At 37.3% G+C, this 24,849-nt stretch overlaps 1 protein-coding gene across 1 annotated transcript in view; it reads right to left on the bottom strand.

Moving 5' to 3' along the window:
* lrrc4cb (leucine rich repeat containing 4C, genome duplicate b) overlaps window positions 1-3,938 on the bottom strand; it is a 56,253-nt gene extending 52,315 nt beyond the window's left edge. The window contains exons 1-2 of the mRNA XM_053491321.1: window positions 3,859-3,938; window positions 3,456-3,735 (exon numbers count right to left, since the gene is read on the bottom strand). The gene's annotated coding sequence lies outside the window, so the exon portion shown is untranslated. The remainder of the gene's footprint in view (window positions 1-3,455; window positions 3,736-3,858) is intronic.
* Window positions 3,939-24,849: the final 20,911 nt, after the last annotated feature.

The following is a 24,849-nucleotide window of genomic DNA, read 5'->3' as shown; positions in this document are numbered from 1 at the left end:
TGAAGAGTCAAGGCAGGCTATATGTTAGGCACTGTAAATATTATTGTTCTGTATGTTTAAAAGTATAGGGGCATGAAATGCACAATAGCTTTACTGCTAAAGCAGTTAGACAGTGTTTATGAAGAATGTAGACCAGATGAGCTGTGCTCTGGAATGCTCTGGTCTTGCTCAGAGGAGTAAATAAAACATTGTGGCTACATCGTATTTCACAGCCCACTTATCTTCCACTGAAATGCACTTAATCTATTCCCCATAATTTCGAATTTTCTTATTAAACCTCAAAACAAAAATAGTTTAGCCTACAGCTCTCCACACTTTTTGATCCCCCTTATGTTAGATCAAGTGCTGGTGCTGTTAGTGGCCCACTCTAATTACCAACCAGCTTAGAAGCTGATGAGTTGATTAGCTTGATTATGGCATTCATTCTGTATTGAGTCATTCTGATGAAGGTGAATGCCCCTGAAGATTGGATTTTCAGGCGCTTAGACAGACCTCATTATGTCAACCAGAAGAACTATTTCATCAGTTTGCAATTAGCAGTTATTTCAAGCATCTGAATGATGATCTGTATCTTCTGCTAATGTCTATATCCCTTAATATCAATCAGATGAAAATTAAAGATAGCAAACAGGAACAAGAGACGCTACAATCCGCTTCCCAAGTCACATGCAGTAATGAGCATTTACATGCAAATATATGTGCATACATTTGCATAAACACGTTTGTGTGTGCATTTCCTTCACTTGTCACAAAATGCCATTTTAGATAACATCTGAGAAAAGTATATTAAGATATAAATGCCTGTTGAATTACATGAATGAGAATGATCTGATTGGGGCTGGTGGCACCAACCATGCTTTGTTTGCGTGTTCCTTCATTCATTCATTCATTCATTCATTTAATTCCTGCACAGTAATCATCTCACACACATTTATACACATCTGGTGCTGTAATTTAGAGCAGCCAGTCCAGCTGCTACCATGTTTCTGGGACATGGAGCTGCAGGAACCCAGAGGAAATGGACACGAATACAGGAAGAAAACTCAAAACTCTACACAGACGGTAACTTGCGCTTAGCATCAAAGTACAGGCCCTGGAGCTAAGAAGCAAGAACACTACCTGCAGTGCTCTAGGGCATCTTTGATTGCAACTGCCTGGGTATAAATTTAAGACCGCTACACTTGGGCATTTTTTATTCATCTGGATATGATATTTTAAATATGATATCATAAAAGTTGCTTTTGCTTACTAGGCAAGGTATAGTAACCCAGGCTGCTTATCAGCCTTATCGTCAGTTTCTACAGCTGTATAATGGTAATCAGAGGTGGGTAGTAACGAGGTACATTTACTTAAGTAACTTAAAAGAAAAATCTTCAGCCGTGCTAGACAGTGAAGGGAACATGTCACAATGTTAAAATATATAATTAGCAAATAAGCTAGCGGCTAAAAATATAATTCTTCTTACATTTGTTTATGGTAAAGTGAGACCTCTTGTACATGTTCTAATGTTATTTTCTATCTGCTGAGACATTTGGAGAGCAACTGAATATACAGTGTATCTTACACTGGAAATAGTTTACACTTCAAACATACATCTTACATACAGTAGGTATCTGTTTCCAAAGCTTCATGTTGTGAAAAAAGTGAGATTTGTGTTTCTCGTTCCTAAATTTGCTATTATGTAAAGATATTCAGTTTTCTTCATTTATTTTATAAAATTAATTTTTTTTATTTTATTATTTGGAAATGTCAGAATTTGTACATTATTTCATCATTTTGTTTGGCTGCTTACATAATTTCTAAGGAAAATAATAAATCGGAGATTACGATGAAACAGTTACTCAGTACTTGTAGTCTTTTCACCGAATACTTTTTTACTCTTACTTGAGTAATATTTTGGATGATGACTTTTTACTTCTACTTGAGGAATATTATCTTGAAGTACAGCTACTCTTACTTGAGTATAATTTTTGGCTACTCTAACCACCTCTGATGGTGATCAAGCATTACTTTGGTTGGTTCAAATGTAGCAAAAAATTGGTCGTAGTTGGTCGTAGCTGTGATCTACAGTAGGTGACAGTTAATATACTGTACTGTTGGGGTAACCTGTGCCAGAAGTTAACAATACCACAGTCTCAGACAACCTCAGACATCTAGCCAGACGGATCACTCGATCTGATATCTTTGTACCGCTTTCTAGCCACAAGCCTCTAAATCTTGAAGACTGTAATCTGATCAGCTCTCTGTTGTGTCTCTTCTGTGTAAACAGATTTTCAAACATTGGTTTCCATCACTGTTCCAATGTTTAAATTATGCAAAGATTTTTTTTTTCTTTTTTAAAAAAAAAAAGGTGCAGTATAATTAATCACTAGACTGAAAAGAAGACAAAAGGATGCCCTTATAAAAATATGAAATATGTTTGTTCAGAGCCGTCAGTGGTAAGTAAATCTTGATAATCTTGCCTGTTGTTAGAAAGGCTAGTGGAACAGGTCTCTAGTTGGCATGTCAGTAAAGTTCTTTTTTTTTGTTAAATAAAAGAATAGACATGTCTTCCTCTTATCCACTTATCATTTGTAACTGCTTTATTCTGTTCAGGGTCACACGGCCTATCCTGGGAACTCTGTATGAAAGGCAGGATTCTTCCTGGGCCTTGGTTATGTTTAATAATGAAGTGGACCAGACTCTGGTACCAACTTTGGCTTGTGAAACTAATAATAAATAAATAAATTCACTGATTCAGCCATTGAGTTGGCATGAGATTTGCTGTAGGTGGTCTTCTAATTCCTATGCAATTATGATCAGACAATGTGTATCAGGTGGGGGCGTGGTTTTAGTGGGAGTCTGTAGGTGGAGGGAGTGTTTCGTGGGGATATACACTCAACATGAGTGAAATGATTGACACCAGATCTAAAGATGCTCTGTGTCTGATGTTTTTTTGGGAAGTAAACATTCCATTTGTTGCTAAATGGACAGTAAATTGATACCAAATGTGTTTTTCCCCTTAAATTGGGTTACATTACATGATGAACAAGATGATTTATGACTTAACAACACACCTTCATCTCCAAAAGAAATAATGAAGGCATGATGATGGATTTTCCATTTTTTAAGCTACTGTAACTTATAAACATTATAATCAACCCTGTAGCAAACTTTCACTGCAATAATAATAACAGAGCTATATTGATTTAGCTAAAGGTACATCAGAGATTGCGCTTTCATCTCACCACCATTGACTCTCCCTCATGTAACAACAGGAACAATCAATCAACAAAGTAGAATTTAAAGAAAAAAACAATAAAAAAACATGAATCTCACATCAAAAATATTAAAGCGACCATGACCCCCCCTCCACCAAAAAAAAAAAAAATAATAATAAATTAAAAATTCCCCCTTAAAACAATCCTGGGGAAGATATTATAATATGTTATGCTATAAATGATTAAAGTCCTTACTTCAGGGCATGGATCATTCTCCCGACAATTCTCTCTCTTTGTTTTTCTCGCTTTCTCTCGCAAAACAATCCAGGTACAGTAGCCCATGAAACTTTCATTCACGATGCTCTGCCTTTTATCAGTCGTATCCCCAGGCAATGACGGCATACCAGATGTCTGCTAGAATCAAACAATGTTTCTCCCAAAATGCAGTCCTCTTGTGACTCAGCTTTACAACTGGAGATAACGAGAACTCCTGTCACTGAGACTCACACTTGTCCTCACATATTCCCTGTTTGGGCTTTAGGAGAAAAACAGAAGAAAAACGAAAAAGGAAAATAAGTAAAATAAAGAGGATGCTGTAGTCCCCAAATTTGATTTGCTGTATAAAGCGTGGCATAGTTCCCTTGTTTGGCTGATGTACCTGAGGAACACAAGGATATCATTGTTGTCGGTGTACTGTATACCATCTTCGATAAATAACACAGTGCTGCACTGGATTCTGTTGTGTCCCACATCCTATGTCGCCTCTCCTCTCATCTGCCCACCATCTCTTTTTCTTCCACCCTCCCTCTCTGGCTTACCCTCCCTCTCTCTGTCTATCTCTTCGTTCCTCTCTCAGGCACACACAAGCAGGGACTGGAGGAGAGCCTCGACTACAAATCAGCTCCACAGCTCATATCTCTTAAAGACATCCAACACTTTATGGTTCTCAGCCAAGACACCAGAACATATATGAAGAAATATGTCATCACTCCAGGAACAAGCATATATCTGAAAATGCTTGACTGGATGCAGGTGTAATACTTCAGCTCGTCTGTTTATCATCTGAAATATATAAAAATTTCAACTGTGGTTTTAGGATAATTGGAGATTCTGCATCAAGAAGGAGTAATTTCTGTTTTAGAGGCTGTTCCTTATACACATGCAGTCTTACTTTATGGGAAGGGTCTATCTACAGGTCATCAGAGACATCGGGCAACGGATACTCCCCACGCTGGCACGGTATCCATCATTTCAGTGGGACGGTTTCTTACAGCTGACAACCCAACGGCTGGTTGTAGCTGAGCAGGTGAACGACCTTGCTCAACTGTAAGACATTCTGGTGGATCACTGATAATTTTGGGAATATTTAGCATCTTGTGGTCCAGTGTCTCTTGGAAAGATTTGTGCATTCATAAATACCAAGGGCTTTTAGCTCGAACCCTAGGTAAATTACCTTGCTCAAGGACTGAACCATAGAAGCTCGGTGGTGCTGGGGCTTAAACCAGTAGTCCAAAACCTTAACCACTGAGCTACCCCTGCCCAATAAATCCACTGTAAGTGGTGCAATTGGTAACACCCATGAGACCTACTGTACTAAATATTAAATTCATGCAAACAGGTTGTCATCTGGGAGGCATGGTGGTTCGCACCATCACCTTGCACCTCCAGGGTTCGGGTTTGATTCCCGCTTTGAGTCTAAGTACATGGGGTTTGCATGTTCTCCATATGCTTGGTAGGATTACTCCGGGTACTCCCACAGTCCAAAGACATGCAGATTAGACTAATTGGTGACCGTGGTGTGTGAATGAGCATGTGAGTGTGTGTATTTGTTTGTGTCTTGTTATGGATTGGCACCCCATCCAGGGTGTACCCCGCCTCTGCCCTAAGTCTCCTGGAATAGGAATAGACCCAAGGCCACCGTAGTGCTGTATAGAGGATAAAGTGATATAGGTGATGAGTGAGTGAGTGAGTGAGTGAGTGAGTGAGGTTGTCGTTCTTTAAAAAAAACATTCCCTTCTTTAAATTTTTATAATTCACAAAGTTTTTGCTTTTAAATACAATGTTTGTCCATGGCCCATATGAAGCTATAAACATGTACAATCGACTAAGACCATAAGGAAAACCAAGGAGCTTTTAAAACATACCATACAGGCACATAAATGGATAAAGGAATGCATAAGCATTGAACAATAACTGTATAAAAAAAAGTATAATTGGACTTTTGAACATCTTTGGACTCTGTGACCTTGGGAGCATATTGTAGTCATGATGGTCATGATGTAGATTCTGCAAAGCAACACTTTGCATATAGAAGATATGCATATAAGCTTGATTTAAATTATTTAATTTCTGCTGTTGACTAAATGTTAGTTATCCACCATGAACAAACATTCTGGTTAGGTTTATAGATGCTGATCAGATGAACACAGTATATAATATCTAGCTTTATTCTGCCTGCTAAACTATTTTCTGTGGCACAAGCCGCATTGCCATCTGTCATAAAACATCTTTTTTTGTTAATGAATTGGTTTCATGAATAATAATAATTATGCAGAATGTGGATCAGACACAACAGCTATAAATACTTCCTTTTTTGAAAGGTTTTTACAAAATGCAAAACTTTGTCAGTCATACTGTAACTGAAACAGAAAAATTATTATTTTTTTCCTTTGGCATATTTTGAGAAAAATTGGCAACGCATACAAAAAAAAAAAAAGCCCACATAACCACTGAAAGATATTCTGGTGGATCACTAATAATTTGAGAATATTTGGCATCTAGTAGTCCAGGATCTCTTGGAAAGGTTTGCGCATTAATAAATACTAAGGTTTTTTTTTTTTGCTCAAACCCTGGTCCCATTCATACAAATTGCATATTTTTTTATACTAATTGCATATAAGTGTGTTGCAATAACCACATATTCCTCTTCAGAATTTTAAACCGTAGTCTTTAAACCTTGCATTGTAGAGGAGAGTGCTCGCTCTATGCCTAGGTTCATTTCCAGAGAGTATCTATAAATACAAACTGACACTATGACCCATTCTTTAAAAAGATTAGGTTCATAGCAAAGACATGGATTTACCAGCACACTCGAGTTTGAACTCACTCACTGCTTTCCTTTGGCCTCTTTTGAAATAATAAGAAAGCCATGTGATATAGTCATCCATCATGAACTGGGCTGTATGTATGAGCGACTCCTGGGCTGCACTCTGAGACGCTTGATGGATGGTCTCCTCCTCTTTGGCCTCCTCAAAGCTCAGAGCCTCGGTCAGGTCTTCCCTCCTGCCATCATGCCTAAATCAAGACACAGGCGTCCTCCTCTACTTTCTCTCAGACCGGACAGCAAAGGACAGCCTTCGGGGAGAAAAGGAGGGAGTGCGGGTGCTCTCAACAATTTCACCAGACACTGTCGCCCCAGTGTTGTAAATTCAATATGAGTACCGTTGACATCAATTCTCTGGATTCATGACGAGGTCGAAGAAAATTTTTCTGGACTGGGATGGAATGAAAAATTGTAATAATAATACAAAAGAATGCTAAAATGTTGAGGCTCATTAACGAAGAAAAACAACTTCACTGCCATTGTAATGGCTAAATAATGCTGCAAATGGCAGCACTATTGTCTATTGTATACGTGCCATTGTAATGACTAAATGATACTTAATCATAGCGCAAATGGTACTGCACCAGGACACAAGCGAGCGTTCCCTCAAGTTGATCAAGTGTGGCTGGGGGAAGGAACATTACGGTCGCAAATCTTGAGAAAATGAGGCAGTAATTCAAAATACACACTAGAACTGCATTATTTTATTACACTAAGTGGGCATCACGAGATATGGCTAAAAGAAAGTGTTTGCTAAATGAACTCCGCAAGCCATACGAAATCCGCGGTTCCATTTAGCCAAGCAATCTTTGCCTCCTCATTATGCATCAGGCACAAACAGCTCAGTCTATTCCAGTACCTCTTTCATTTTATACCATCTCATCATGACACCACTATCCTTAGCTTTCTAGCTTTCTATTTGATATTTGCTATTTGATAAGTTGCATCCCTGAGCACTTAAATGCTCCCTGGGGTTTGTGTCTGGGAAATTTGTTTTCAATTTTCCCCAAATAAAATGGCTGCTGAAAATGTTCTTATAGTGCAGCCTGTCACATACGGAGAGACAAAGCAGGGAGAAAATCTATTCACATATAAGCAGCATTAGACAAACGTATTAAAGAGAGATTAATTATGCACTTAGACTATGACTTGGTCAAATGGCATGCAAATGTCTAATAAGGACATCTACAGTATGTAGTAATCCTAGCGACAACACACACACGCTCTCTCTCTCTTCAACATATCTTTTCGTTCTATCTTTCAATCTTCCTAGTGTTTTTTTTTTTTTTATTATTATTTTGATTTGCCTCGTTGTGTTGCACTCTGGGAGTTTCAATGGCTCTGAGGAAGTGCAAGCCTCCTTGAAGGAGAAACACCTCGCTCTGCTAATTCACAAACACACCAGAAAGCTGTTTTGGCCCCAGCAGGAGGGGAAAAGCCCTTCTAACTAGACTGACTACAGGGGATGAATGCGTCTTACCCCACTCTCCTGCATGATATCCCCAACAAAAGATTCAGAATGCTCAGTGTTCATTTTACAGCACAGTGAAAACTGACTGCGATTGCTGGAATTAGATTTCGTGTCTGACAAGCAGTTACCATTGGAGACAAAGCAAAACTCGACGGAGCAAAGAGCGAAAAAAATAATTTATTCTTTCTTGTTGACATGGAATCGGGCCAGTCTGCTGTAACTGATTCAGGTGGTGCTGAAATCAAATGCACAACAGAAATGCATCCACCTTATCCGCAGCAGATCAAGTTCAAATTTCGAAAAAATGCCAAAGCCATCTGTGTCTGGGAATCCGAGAAAGCCAAACTCAATCTGTGAGAGGGAAGCATGGCATACAGTCTCACCTTTCAATTAGAGCAACAGTAACCAATCATGGGGATTTGTTAGCTGTTGTATGCTGGAAATGGTTTCCTTAATTGTGTTCAGCCACCCTGAGAGGTAGAATGAGCATCAGATTGGTAGCTTCGCATGTTTTCGGGTAAGCACACACTTAAATTCACCCTCCTTGGTAAGTGTTGAGTGAAAAGGAGAACTAATGGGTGGGAATTTGCAAATGACCAACTTGGGATAAAATGGCCTAAAAAATTCCCACAGCACTAAGTAGCTATTTGTGTTTAACTGTGTTTGCTGACAAAGTGTTACTTTTTACACATGCCTGGGCTACTAATGGGGCAATTAGAAAAAAAAAGTCTAATGACTTCAAAAACTTAAGGAAATTAGACTCCTTTATAGAGCTTTCACAACAATCTAATGAAAAACAACAACAGCCGGTATTGAGCCATTAAATCATTGTCAGCAATTATATGAGCAACCAAAATGGCACGATCATAATGCTCAGCGATCTACCCAGGCCTGACATCTGTGAACTTCCATAAATCCATTTAGTGTCTTGTCTGTTGTGAGCTAGAGCTATCTGTCATTGCATCTCCCCCCACCATCCATCTGCCTGGGGAGCAAGAGGTGCCCGAAGCTTATTCATTTTTCACAACGGAGGTTCACTGGAGGACTGCAATGCATCCGACAATTCAACAAAGAGCAAATATAGACAGGAAAATAACAGACCTTGAACTTCGCAGCAAATGGGTTTCTCCATCATAGGCAAACGCACAGCTTTCAGAAAAATAAAAACCCACCGACAACAACAACAACAACAACACACACAAAAAAAAAACATGCTTCATGCAGTATGAACTAACAGACTTCCTTTCCACAATCACATGTTTAATTTCTCATAAGGGATTTCCATGTCACATAATTATGAATGACCAGGATATATTAAGCCATATATAAATTAAAAAATTTATGAGCATTTCCTTCAATGTCCTACTGTATGACAATGTCCCATTGGTGTTTGGTGCATAATACCTTTATAGGTATAAAAAGAAAGGTATAATTATTCATATACAATTCAATATTTTTAGCAGGTAAAGTGAGAAGAAAATCAGAAATGTGGTGAAATATTCTCTCTCTTGCCTGGGAATGTGGCTAATCTTCTAGGGTTGCTGGAATTACTGCTGAAAGGAAGTGGCATATGGTTATCAGATGGTAGAGGCAGTGAAATGACATGGCTGTTCAGACCAAACACAAATAAACCAGGTCAAATCAGAAGAATCTCAAATCAGATTCTCTGCCCTGGCATCACCACTTTCTGTGCACACACATTCGCCTCCAAAATCCTCTCCTTGTTTCATGACAAAAACAAATCTTTGATATTTTTAGTTATTATTATTTTGAAAGAAATTGATGTGGTGCACTCAATGAGCCTTTATTACAACTAGATTTACAAAGAACTTTTCCATTACTGCTTCAAACACTGGAACACTTTCAACAAAGCTTTTTACTCATGCAGTTATATACAGTACTTCTTTGTAAATACTGTATGTTGACATAGAGCCAAGAACAATGTATCACGATCTTTCCTTTCTATGCATAAATCCTGGTGAATTGTATTGGATAAGTTTTTTGGGAAACGTCAAAGGTAAATATACTGTATGCATTAAAAATGGAAATGAACATGAGCTTTCCTTAAAGTTCTTTGTACAGAATAATTTGTAACTGATGGCTGATGGAAAAACAGTCATTTTATACAAATATTATAATAATGTTAATATAAGGTTTATTAATAAGTGTATAATATTATATTATTAATATTTCATGATAATAAATTAATCCTTGGTGGCTCAGAAATAATCAAGATCATTTAATATCCTTTACATTATATCTGATGTATCAGTTAACTATGATAATAGTTACACAGGGAGTGCTAATATAAATGGGCCAGCTGGGCAATGGCCCTTCCGAGTCTTTCAAAGACGCCTGCCCTCCTGACATTTTTCATCTTTATTGCCATATTAGATGTGCTGGTGTGAAAGTGTTATATTTTGCACACTGTCTGTAGTCCAAGATTAGATTTCTCAGTTACTGTAGATAAATCATCACTGAAACATGTAGGGAACATATTTGGTAAAGTGTTTTCATTTGAAATCTGTAAGCCCAAACAGGATTTGATAAAAATGAAAAATTCTACCAGTAAAACTAGCCAAAAAATGTACATCACATATTCCGATTCCTGAGTATCATCACCTCTATCTACGGTACTCTTATCATTCTTAATTATTACATTATTACATTATTTCCACCACAGTTTAGTTTTATCTTTTTTTCTGACTTCCTCTAAGGATATTTCTCGTCATAAAAAAATTCATGACAATACAAAATAGACTCTCAAACATACGGGCTAAAAGGTTCCTGGTATAACATTTTACATTGTATATTATACACAATTTTAAGGGAGGGGTCTACCAGTTAACATTGTCATTGAAATAATGTAAGTGGCACTCATCAACACTCTGCACCAAGCAAATGTCTACCTGACAGGAAACAATATGGACAAAAATTTACTGTAGGTGCAGATTTGTCCTTAATAAACATCATGAAGGAAACTATGCTAAATTATGCATTAGTTTTAGCACTTAGCATTAATACTATGCTAAATACAGGAACTATGATCTGGGAACACTCAATAAACGCAACAGTTGCTCAAAAAACACACTGAAAAACTAAATTGTGAGCATAACGAGACAAACAAGTCTCAGGTGCATGACATTAGAACCGTGCAACATGCAGCAGCTGCAGGAGCGGTAGTACAGAGCCCCTATGGTGTTAGCATGACATTGTTTTGTGCGTCCTGTGTGCACACCTCTACTGTAGCAATGACTAATTATTTTGGACGAAGCGCAACATAGCCACAAATGGATGTGTGACAAATATATACAGCGGAATGGTATGAAGAAGTAAGGTTATGACTGATTTCCCACTAGACCCAACTGTAGATCCATGCAATGGATCAATGACAGTCATATCAGGTGACTACTTATTCCTGGATTTCATGTGCATTGGGCTGATATTTTCCAGTCCAAGTCACCCATGTCTTCCATAACGCTACTGTACATCAGCAGTGACAGAGAAGTCTCACGGATATGAAAATAGATTCCCTGTACTGAGTTGGGACAAAGTTGGTAGAAATCTGACCATTATGTCCGTAATGTATGTAGTTCTTTCTTAAACTGTTGTTGTAGTAAAGTTAGAAGCACATATTTGTAAAGGGATGAGTTTGTAAGCTGTAGCATACAGTAGCATTACAAATTCCCTACACTGGAACTAAGACGCCTGAACATGTGCTAGCACGACAGTGCCCCGAGCACAAACTGAGGTCCATGAAGACAAGGTTTGCAAGGTTGTTCTGGAAGACCTAGAGTAGCCTGCAACAGAGCCCTGTATGTAACCCCACTCAACATGCTTGGGATGAACTGAAACATCAACTGCCTCCCCACAGGACTTCTTCCCTGACATCAGCGCCTGACCTCACTAATGCTTTTGTGGCTGAATGGGCAAATCCCAACGGCCATGCTCCACGATCTAGTGGAAAGCCGACTAAATCTGGCTGTGATGGACAAGTATCCACACACTTATATATGAAGTATATTACAAACCATTTTGATGGAGTTTTCCAAAAAAAAAAAAAAAAAAAAAAAAAAATGAAGCAGTTAAAACATTCAGCCGAAAATGAATTATTCACCAGTTTAGATCATTCAAGATTCTAGTCAAGTCTTCTATTTTATCACTCCTGTTTGCTATGCCGCTCACTGTACGTGAATGGCATAGCATCGAATGCAAAGTGAATAGACAAAGCCATACTCAGGCACTCTTCTGAACAAGGACTTGAGAAGGGGGATTTAACATGCCCTTCTGCAGGCCTGTGAAGCAGCATGGCAGGTGAGTGACAGGCTTTACAAAACAGCAAATCCATCCTGCTCCCTGGTCCTCCTTCCACAGCTGCTGTCTGAGAGAACAGGCCTGCTTGCATCTCAACAGCTCACAGATGTTACCCGAGTCTCTCCAGAGCTTAAAGCAGCGCCAAGTTGATAAACATTTTAAAATATGAATGTGGGTGTGCATTATTTGAAGATGTGTCATTAAAGTGGGTGGGACATGAGCATCTGAGGAGCTGTGAATAGAACACACAGAACTGGAGTTTCAAATTTCTTGTTGAATGTTTTAGTGAGAAAAATGTCATACTATTGCTATTTTTTTGTGGATTTATTTTTAATGGTTTTCTACATTATTTTCTAATTATATTCAATCCACCTAATTTGACTCGAACTTATACTACTGTAAATAAGGTGCAGATATACAGTAGATAATGTTAATTAGGTTATATAAACCTTCAAACATCACAATACTGTAAACCATTTATATGCAAAAGTGCCTCAAGTCTCTAACACATCAGTGTTTTTTTTCTGATGATTATTGTTTTGTGTCTTTATTACCATCATACATTTATACACTGTACTTACAGACGTCTGTTGCGTCACTTACATTATTAACACGAAGAAAATGGGTGATAATAAAGATATTAAAGCTATGCAATAAAACATATGGGGAATTTTTGCTCAACCCTTAAAACTCAACCTGCCAGATTGACTGTCCCAGCAACATGGCACTGGTTAATGACCAATTTTAAATAAATCCAATCGCTTGTATGGAATTCTTGTCAGTGTGGGTGTTGACGGGGGACTCTCCAGATATCAAACTTTGCACTGGGGTAGAGCAAAGTTATCATTTCATTCCATCAAGAAACCTCTATAGACATGTGGAGGCCAGTGGTGACCATTGTATTTATTCCCATTATTACAACCATGGTAAGACCTCTGGTCAACATTCACATGCGTTCGCACACTACGGGCTGTTTGGGAATGCCAATTTGCCCACTCTGGATGTCTTTGGACTGTGGGAGGAAACCGGATAACCCAGAGGAAAACCACCAAGCAAGAAATGCAAGAAAACGCAAAATCTTTGCACACAGACCCCAAGGCGGGAATCGAACCTGGACCCTTGAGGTGCAAGACAACAGTGCTTATCACTATATTACTCCGAAAATTTTTGTTTCTCTAGGGGATATAGAAATTATTCTGCAAAAAAACTCACCATATTTATTTTTCCCGTCTTGTATTTACAGTACTATTATTTTTGGTCATAAAAAAACATACATAAAAAATGTGATCATGTGTATTTGTACAATTTCTATTCTTTTTACCCATTAAAATTTTTATTGCTCAGTCATCTTTGTATTGTTGGTTAGAATGTAATGAAATTGTATTAATCATGTTTCTTAGGATGTGCTGAAAAAAGGATATGTCACTCCATATTGCACAATGCTAACCCCGTATTTATATATGGTCTGTTACCTAATCTGTGCATCTCTTGTGAGTTTAGCCTTTAATTATCTTGTTTATTTCTACCTTCTGATCTCAATATGACGCCTTGTCTATTGTTTCATGCATTAGTAAGTCTTGTTTCCTAGCTCAGTGTTTTGTGTCTAAATCTCTGCATGTATTACCATTAATGATTATGAATATTTTTTATGATGACCCTGCCTGCCTATGATTTGACCTATGATGTAGATTACGCCCATCTTTACTGCACGTTGTCATGACACTGAATGTTATTTTTTCCCCAGCTGTTTAGTGATTTTTTTTTTTTAGTTTACATTTTATTATGAAAGCCTGTAGCATTGGAATTGCAGAGTTACAGTATGTTCATTAGCAGTCAGCTATAGAATCAATAGTCAATTAATTATAATGCAGGTCGCCCTGAAAAGTGTCATATAATAAGTGTTATTTGACTCAGGTGTTAACCTACAGTATATCCCAAAATAAAAGTTTTTTTTTATAAAGATGGATGCAAATAGTCTAAACATTTTAGAAAGCGATTATGTTGGTTTTATTTATCCATCTGAACATGCAACTTATTTGAATGCGCTTGGATGAATCACAGTACTTGAACAAATTTAATATAATCATTGTTATAGTACCAATGAGGCTCTGGACTGCATTAATCATCAGCCACACTGTCACGCATCACTGATCAGTTTTACCTGTGTCTCTTTATTTCTGAGTATAGTGTAACATCACTCTTTAAGTGACAGTGTCCTTTATTGTGCATATCATTCATTGCTTTTCTGTATGTCCATAGTTTGGTTAACCCATTGTACCCATTGTAATCATTCTTGTAAACATTGAGCAATCTGATACCTGAAAATCGATGGATAGCTTGTCACCAACTTGCCTAAGAGATGGATCTGTCTGTGGGAACTGTACACATGATCATTTACCAACACCACTTGGACATCACAGGAATTTGGACACATTCCGCTTTTCAGTCCTGACTTGCTCCAAGCCATTTCAACATTAAAAGAGTGAGTGCCTAGAAGGCCAGCCTCCTAGACATGAAGCCTGGTCATGGGGCTGGGGTACTAAGAAAACTTTTTACCTTGATGGTATCCAAGCACTAGTGAAACACTAGGATAAGTGCATCAGTGTAGCAGGGAATTATATAGAGAAATAAAAGGAGTTTTTACTCTCATAACTGCGTTCTATCAATGGTCCCAGTTTGATGTGAATACCCCTTGTATATTACAGGCAAAAATGCATTAGCAAATTATGACACTCCAATGTTTCACTGGTCCATTTATTCATTCCACAGTATTCCTCTTTCTGTCTCTACAGATTTCAGGAGGTTTACTTCATTCCCGAACACTGAATTCCTGCGCATCTATACACGTTATCATCTTTTTGCTCTTGGATTATGTCTTGCATATGTAGACTTTTCTTCCCAAACCCTCTTGTTAATACAGAATCACATTACTTTCACTCCAGCACACCGCACTTTCTGTTATATTTAGTTTTTTTTTCCTCATCATCTCATAATGATTTTTCAATTGCTGTGTTCATCCTTGTATAACGTGCTTCTTGCAAATCCTGCCAGGAGTTTCTTCTTTTTCCCCTGGAGGATTCACGTTTGTTAACTTTATAACTTTTAATTTTAACCTGCATTTGCTTCAGTCTCATCTTCAATTTCTTTCTGAATTTAATTAAATGCAACAACTTAATTTTGATTAAGGTTAATGCATGTGTATAAATTTGGAATGAATCTGTGCCTGGGTATTAACTGCACTATTTACCATTTCATATATTTTAAATACATGTTTACTGAAATGACATTAGTGTATTTAATCCTGATTTCCCAACATGAAAATATTTAAATCATCTGTTAATAGCAACCCTTTAAAATAATAATAATAATAATAATAATAATAATAATAATAATAATAAATTATCTATTATTATTATTTTATTATTAATATTATTATGTGTTTTAGAATTAGTTACAGTTGTCAAAAGTGGGATAATGCGATATAAAAAAAATTATCCTATGCAATCATGAAATTTCTTATACAGCCGCACACAGTTATTAATACATTTAAATCTCTGACAATGCTCCATCAAATTTTTATGTGAATATTTTACATATCAAAAGCACTTATATAACACTAATATAAATACTCAGAACAAAGACAGAAGAAAAAGTCTATATTGTAATGTATATGGTAACATTGTTACTTTAGTGCAACATGTAATAAAACCTTCAGACATGTTGAATTTTACTTTTCGGAGCTCTATCTACCTCTTTTATGATTACTCACCTAACATGCTTATGTTAAAATAACAGTTTCTTTCAGGTTGGTTTACTGTAAGCATTCCCCAGAGTGAAAGAAAAATGCATTAGAGAATCATGTTAGAGCTGTCTAATATGGTGTTAGGGGTCGATAAGCATCCTGTGCACTATGGTTTGGAACGTGTTGAAGCCATTCCCTTTGGCCGTGTCCTCTGTGTTGAGCTTACAAGAGCATGTGTACAGTAGTGACCTTGCCTCACCTTGGCTCCATGAAATGAGCTTAATGGCTCCCACGACAGAGCATTTCAGAGAATTCAGCAACATGCCGGTGACCTTTTGAGAAAAGTAGAGTTTATAAAAAATGACTCAAGTAATAGTTAAAATTACTGTACTAATGAAATTAATCTACTTAAGTACACATTTTGTAGGGGTTTAATGTAAATATCTACAGTATACTCGGTTGGACACAGTAAAGTATTATCTGTGTTGGTTTAAAACAAATATTTCTATTTGTATTTCTATGCTCTACTGTATAATCTAGACTTTTTGTGTGTTAGTTTTTTTTTTTTTTTTTTTATAAATTTAGTCCTGTCCAATTCTTTTTTCCCCGATTTTCTCCCCAATCTAGTCGTGGCCAATTACTCCCCGTCACTAGGGGGCTCCCACACACATCAAGGCTACTACAACCACTCAGTCGGGAGGACGAACGCTATCCCGTGTTTCCTCCGAACCACGTGACGCGAGCCGACCGCATCTTTTCGAACTGCTCGCTCACGCACCGTTAGGGGCGGAGTAACACACTCGGAGGAAAGCGCTAGCCGCTCCTTCCGTGTGCGCGAGCTCACAGACGCCCCTGATTGGCTGTAGCGCCGTGACTAATGTGGGAGCGCAAGTACCTCTCATCCCTCCCCCCTGAGAGAGCTCGGCCAATCAGCTCTCTCTGTGCCTCCGGCTGTGAGAGGAAAACAGCATCACCCGGGGTTCGAACCAGCGACCTCCAGATGATAGGGCGAGCGCTTTACCACTGCGCCACTCGGAGGCCTTTGTGTTAGTTTTTAAATGTGAATCTAACAAGTACTGTACACCCATAAAACACTGGAAAACATTTTGAAAAAAGGAAAAAACTAAGCAAAACAATATTTATGGTAATGAACATTGTCTTTGAACATTTGCTCAAGCCCACATGAAAGTAAATCGTCTTCAAGTTAAATCATCTTAAAGTTATTGTTATAAAGTCTTGTGGTTACAACATATTATTCAGTAGAAATACCAGGTGGATACATTAGGAATATGAAGCATTTAAAATGCTTATTATTTGGTATTATTTACTGCTTGATTTACTGCTATTATTCTTCTCTTTCTAACCATGGTAATCTTAGCTAACCTTCTTAGTGAAGAATGTTCTAAGATAAAATAACTAATTAATGAAGCTCAATGCAGAAAGACTTTACATAATCAAAGTAACTATTTGACCAATCTTGGCCTGAGTATGTGTTTCCACCATTTATCCAATTTAACCCAGTTTGGCTGTGCTGCTGAAGAAAAAGGATGCACACACTGAGCCAGTTCTTCCCTCTTGGTAAAATCATCTTTGTTAGTAGAATGAATAACAAATCTCCCATTTGCAGTGAATTGCCTTGCTGAGATGATTTCAGCACAATGCAGGCTCATAAGCAATATGCAATATGTTTGTTCCATCTCAACTCATTTCCCATTACCAGTTGTGTGTATAAAGTAGCAAATGGGTTCAGCCGGAAGCTTGGGGCCTTTTGCTAAGAATTATGAATGCAACCATTTTATTTTCTCTATCAATACGGAATTTAGCTCACCCACTTAAATATGGGGTAGAATCCAAATATGCATTCTCATACACACCACAAATAAGAAAAAAAAAAACTATTTATTGGTAAAGCAAAGACAACTCATTTAAAGATTCAGTTACCTCAAAAAATGAATGTCAATCCTCAGGGAAGCTATCCATTTTAAAACAATGTCATAGCTCCAAGGTTTATTTGTGTAGCAGAAAACTGGTGTGGGCTTTTGTATTGAATGAATTAAAGCAGAAAAATAATACCAAAATGGAGAATCACAAAACAAAATGCAATTAAAATCCAAACAGACTCATTTTTAGTATAGAAACTCAAGAAGGCTGGTGGAGTTGTTTGGTGGAGTTGATGGTTAGTGGACTGGAGGTGCTGAGCAGGGGAAAGTATGAAATGGACTGAGACCACCACATAAATGAAATGGAGTGAGACTAGAGGTAGACTCTCATCCAAGGAAACACCTCCCAGCAACCAGAATGCCAACAGCAGAAGACTTACAAGATCCCTCATGACTAACAACTACCAGTCCATCAAGTGCTGAAAACACCCCCCAGTAGAGGGTCCAGGAGCATGCTTCAGTCTAAAGTGTAATGAAGATGTCTTGTTGATGTGCCAGTGAGTCATCTATGTCCAGTTTTTGGGACACTGCCTTTCCCAAGACATGAGGACCTACAGACATAAGTAATGTAACATTGAGATGAGACGAGGCACAAGTTGCAGTGATACTGTAGCAAACTAAATTGTTAGGAAATCTGGTTGACCTTCTGTAGAACCATTATCTCGGACCATTAATCACTTTAGTAGTATACCATTCGGTTTCCTGGATGGAATTCTTCCTGTATGGCCCTAATGGTATTGTTGGTGTACTCAGGACTGCCTCTGAGACACAAGCACCTTTAAGTGCCATAAGATGAAATTGAAGTACCTACTGCACCTTTGGAATAATCTGCATTTTTAATATATACTATACACACTGACTGGGCACAAATAAAATCACTATTTCAAAACAGTCAAATTATTGGGCTGCACCAAGCAAAGAAAACAACTAAGGATTTACAAAAACTGGAACTGGGTTGAGAACCCTTCAACACATTATCAAACACGGGAAGGATAGTGCTGAACTACTGAGTAAATCATAAATGGAAACCTTCATGCACACTACATAAGCCTGTGGAAACAGCGTTATGATATGTGATTGCTTCCGGTAGTCAGGTCTAGGCTAAGCATCAATATTATGTAGCTAAAGAATAAAGTCAGCTGATGTCATGAATGTACTGAATGACCAGGTTATCACATCAATGGTGTTTTTCTTCCCTAAGGGTGCAGGAATATTCCAGAAATAGTGGTTAGTGGGGAAAAAAATAAATAAAAAATTATATACAGTGGTGTGAAAAACTATTTGCCCCCTTCCTGATTTCTTATTCTTTTGCATGTTTGTCACACTTAAATGTTTCTGCTCATCAAAAACCGTTGACTATTAGTCAAAGATAACATAATTGAACACAAAATGCAGTTTTTAAATGAAGATTATGTTATTAAGGGAGAAAAAAAACTCCAAATCTACATGGCCCTGTGTGAAAAAGTAATTGCCCCCCCTTGTTAAAAAATAACTTAACTGTGGTTTATCACAGTTAAAAGTTCAATTTCTGTAGTCACCCCCAGGCCTGATTACTGCCACACCTGTTTCAATCAAAAAATCACTTAAATAGGAGCTACCTGACACAGAGAAGTAGACCAAAAGCACCTCAAAAGCTAGACATTATGCCAAGATCCAAAGAAATTCAGAAAAAAATGAGAACAAAAGTAATTGAGATCTATCAGGCTGGTAAAGGTTATAAAGCCATTTCCAAAGCCTTGGGACTCCAGCGAACCACAGTGAGAGCCATCATCCACAAATGGCAAAAACATGGAACAGTGGTGAACCTTCCCAGGAGTGGCCAGCCGACCAAAATTACCCCAAGAGCGCAGAGACAACTCATCCGAGAGGCCACAAAAGACCCCAGGACAACAACTAAAGAACTGCAGGCCTCACTTGCCTCAATTAAGGTCAGTGTTCACGACTCCACCAAAAGAAAGAGACTGGGCAAAAACGGCCTGCATGGCAGATTTCCAAGGCGCAAACCACTTAAGCAAAAAGAACATTAAGGCTCGTCTCAATTTTGCTAAAAAACATCTCAATGATTGCCAAGACTTTTGGGAAAATACCCTGTGGACCGACGAGACAAAAGTTGAACTTTTTGGAAGGTGCGTGTCCCGTTACATCTGGCGTAAAAGTAACACAGCATTTCAGAAAAAGAACATCATACCAACAGTAAAATATGGGGGTGGTAGTGTGATGGTCTGGGGTTGTTTTGCTGCTTCAGGACCTGGAAGGCTTGCTGTGATAGATGGAACCATGAATTCTACTGTCTACCAAAAAATCCTGAAGGAGAATGTCCGACCATCTGTTCATCAACTCAAGCTGAAGCGATCTTGGGTGCTGCAGCAGGACAATGACCCATAACACACCAGCAAATCCACCTCTGAATGGCTGAAGAAAAACAAAATGAAGACTTTGGAGTGGCCTAGTCAAAGTCCTGACCTGAATCCTATTGAGATGTTGTGGCATGACCTTAAAAAGGCGGTTCATGCTAGAAAACTCTCAAATAAAGCTGAATTACAACAATTCTGCAAAGATGAGTGGGCCAAAATTCCTCCAGACCTCTGTAAAAGACTCGTTGCAAGTTATCGCAAACGCTTGATTGCAGTTATTGCTGCTAAGGGTGGCCCAATCAGTTATTAGGTTCAGGGGGCAATTACTTTTTCACACAGGGCCATGTAAGTTTGGATTTTTTTTCTCCCTAAATAATAAAAACCATCATTTAAAAACTGCATTTTGTGTTTACTTGTGTTATCTTTGACTAATAGTTAAATGTGTTTGATGATCAGAAACATTTTGTGTGACAAACATGCAAAAGAATAAGAAATCAGGAAGGGGGCAAATAGTTTTTCACACCACTGTATATATATATATATATATATATATATATATATATATATATATATATATATATGTATGTATGTATGCGTGTATGTGTGTGTGTGTGTGTGTGTGTGTGTGTGGATTGAGAGACAAAGAAGAGTAGAATTTTAAAAGTGTGTATAACTGACTGTTATGCTGTTTCATGGTCTCTTTGCTCATTATTTTATGACAAATTAAGGAGATAAAAGGTCTGGAGTTGATTGCCAGTGCTGAAAGTGCATTTGGTAGCTGTTTAGAGAATTCTCAATATGCAATATAAAGAGGTGTTGAAGCCATCATTAGGCTGAAAAAGCAAAATATATCTATCAGAGAGATAGTAGAAACTGGTAAATGACTGGTTTTATTTAACCACTAGGAGTGTTTAAAAAACACACAAATATATATTTTTCATAAAAGGAATGCATTGGAGGGCTTAGGAAACAAAAGGCCTGGCAGACCACAAAAGACAATTAAAGTGGATGATTACAGAATTATTTCCTTGCTAAAGCAGAACATCTAGCCAAGTCAAGAACACTCTCGAGGAAGCGGGCGTATCATTGTCAAAGTCAATAATCAAGAGATGCCTTCATGAATATAAATATAGTGGGTGTACCTCAAGATGCAAACCACTGATAAACCACTCAATAACAAAAAGGCAATATTAGACTTTACTCCGAAAAAATGAAGGAAAAAGGGAGGGAGATGTGTGATCCTAAGCATATCACCTCATCTGTCAAACACGGTGGAGGCAATGTTATGGCATGAGCCTGTATGGCTGCCAGTGGAAATGGGTCACTGGTGTTTGTTGATGATGTGACTGCTGATAGAAGTGGCAAGATGAATCCTGACATGTATAGTGCTATACTTTCTGACTTTCTGCTCGGATTTAGTTGCTGTAATTCTGCAAAATTGATAGGATGGCATTTGGCAATACAGAAGACTGCACTCATTTACCTCTCACCTCGACATATTCCCCATCCCTCCTAAAAAACTTTAATAAAAGATCGCTTTACTTTTTCATAGACATCTGTCCCTTGCTGCACAGGGACTTTGCTGCATTTAAGATTGGTACCACCTGAGAGGAATGGCTGAAGGAGGGATGGGCACTATGGTATTTTAAAGAAAGCATTCATTGCCAAGAGAAAATCTCTTTTATCTAAAAAGAACAAGGAATCATGCCCGAGATTCACAAAACTGCATCTGTAAAAAAGCACAGACTGCTGGAACAATGTCTTATGGACAGCTGAGACCAAAGTGGAGTTGTTTGTCTATAATCCTCAACGTCATATTTTAGGAAAACCAAACAGCATTTCTCCAGAAACACCTCATACACACTGTCAAGCATGGCGGTGGAGGGGTGATGATTTAGGCTTGTTTTGCAGCCACAGGACCTGGGCACCTTGCAGTCATTGATTCAACCATAAACTCCTTTGTACAGTATACCAGAGTATTCTAGAGGCAAATGTGAGCTCATCTGTGCGACAGCTAAAGCTTGATAGTAATTAGGTGTTTCATGAATAAATGAAGAAAATGATCCTAAGCACGCCACTGAATCTACATCAAAATGGCTGTGGCGGGACCCCAAGATAACTGTGCTTATACAAATTCCCCTAAACCTCAATAAACTATAAAGCAATATTGTAAACTTTTTTTTCTTCTTCGATATTTCTATATTTTGTAATATTTTTATTATGCCCTTTAGTTTATTTTACTAGTTAAATTTATTTTCTTTAGTATTTCTCTTTTTTCCATATTTATTTCTTATGTATAAGTTTTTATTCTTTTTTTGTCTGAGGTTGCATTTGCGTAATACTGAGACCTGCTACAATCAGATCAGACTTTTACACATAACTCTATACTCAAAAAATATGTGGTAAATGAATATGTTGAATGGCTCCTGAGGTCCCTGCATCTAACACCTTACAGCTTTAAAACTTAATTTGCCTGGAAATTCCCAAATCCCAGTATCATAAGTGTGCTCAGTGGTAGGCAGTTTGGTTGAGACATTTTCCCATACTGTATAATCTCGAGGACGGCTGTATTGCTTGGATACGACTCTATCACATGAGGTGTAAATGGAAAAGAATAATCGTTTTTCCTGAAAAAGTGGCACATTCAGAACAGGGACATTTTTATATCACTCTTTCAAATAGGGTTTGTAAAATTATAAAATTAGAGTGCCCACCTATGTAACTGAATAACGTCTTAAGAAAAATGGAGGGAGATCTTTATTATTCTTAGATTCTTCCATTATTATTATTCTTTTTTTTTTTTTTTAGGCATTTAGATGGGTCCATGAGTAAGTCTCTTGAAATAGCAGGAATGTGCTGTTGTAGCCAAGTAAAGACTAAAATGTTGTGAACTGGGGAAGAGGTGACAAACAGCTGTGATGTAGGAGCCGGTTGGAGGTGCCATCTCCTACAGGTTAGTCATTTATACGGCAGGAGAAAAGACAAGAAGAACATTGTCTAAGTCAGTATAGTAGAATTATATATATATATATATATATGAGAAAAACATGATATTTGAACTGATTGTCCTTTCTTTACCTGCAGTTAGCTAGAAGGCATATGATTTGATTTTTATTAATAATTAAAAAATGTAGAGAATCTGAAAATGTTTTAACCTGAATTTGATCATCCCTTTGGAGTTTTTAGGCTGTACTCTTCCTGACAAGCAGACCACTGAAATGACTGATTAATAAAAAATATATATATATCAGCTTTATGTGACGTACTGTATGTGATTTACACATTGGCTATTAATATGTCTGAATAAATCTGCATGACATTTAATGTTTGTTTTGCATTTATTGCATGCCATGAGGAACTGGAACAAATCCAAATGTCCATTTGTAGAATTAGCAGCATTATATAAAGATTCTATTGTATTACATGAAGACCATGAAGGTTATAAATGGATTTGAGGCCAGATATACAGTAAAATAACCTTCGGTGATGCTGTATGCTAAATCCAATATAGAGTTATATACATTAAATGAAATAAAGGTTTTGTCTTTTGGTCCGAACTCACTATTTTAATGATATCTTTGTTTTATACATTGGAGGACCTGAAACCAGTCTCAAAGAAAAATCTGTTTGTGTATTTGTATGTTTGTCTATCTGTCTGTATGTCTGTTCCACTGATTTTGTCACAGCATCACGCAAAACTGGCTGAAGAGAATTTAATGACACTTTGCCAATCCTTAAGTATTTATCTGAAGTTACTGTAGATTTACGCCCTGAATAAAATCAAAATGTTGAGTAGAAGGTAAGTTATGTAATTTTGTAACAGGATACATCACAGCATGTAGCCTTTCTTTGACAAACATAGCACTTTTTCACAGAACCAAATCAATGCGATAGCTTTCCGTATATAAACAGAATATGCAGAAGACAGAAATGAGTATGGTGGCTAATAAGTGCAAAACAGAATAACAAGAACAAAACAAGTTCAAAAACAAAATAACAAAACCAAAAACAAAATAACAAAACCAAAAACAAAATAACAAAACCAAAATAACAAATAAAAAAACAAAATAACAAAACAGAAAAAAAACCACAACAAAACCTTTTTTTTTTTGTTATTTTGTTTTTCGGGTTTGTTAAATTGTTTTTTTAAATAATTCGTTTTGTTTTTGGTTTTGTTATTTTGTTTTGCACTTCTAAGCCACAGTAAACAATGATAATGCACCCAAAAACTCAAATCCTTACCAAAAACAAACAAAAGCACGACGTTGCATGGCTCTATACTCCAAACAAATGGGACGTACACCATGAAAACTGAATCTTGTGTCATTAATTAAATCAAAATGTTCAGTAAAAGGGAAATTATAAGCAATTGTGTGATGAAAAGATACTGATCAGCTTATTTTTAGCATTAAACTTTTAATTATTTCTACAAACTCTTTACCAACGGTGATTACTAAAGCTAGTTTTAAATAAATTTCTTTACAATTATTAAATATGTATGCATACTTTAGAATTCATCAGTCAAACCTGCATGAACCTTAAAACATTTAAAACTTTATTAGCTAATCTACATATGAATGAAGATCTAATTAAATTGGAAGAAAATAGGAAGTCCCTTAGGAAGAAAATATGAAGTCCCTTAATTCAATTCAAAGTGTTGGCCAGATTATACCTTATTTCACCTAGATGATGATTTATGATGAGCTATTCTAGAAGCTGACAAGC

This window comes from Clarias gariepinus, chromosome 3 (genome assembly GCF_024256425.1).
Source record: "Clarias gariepinus isolate MV-2021 ecotype Netherlands chromosome 3, CGAR_prim_01v2, whole genome shotgun sequence".
Classification (NCBI taxonomy): Eukaryota; Metazoa; Chordata; class Actinopteri; order Siluriformes; family Clariidae; genus Clarias; species Clarias gariepinus.
This window is presented reverse-complemented; position numbering and strand designations above follow the sequence as displayed.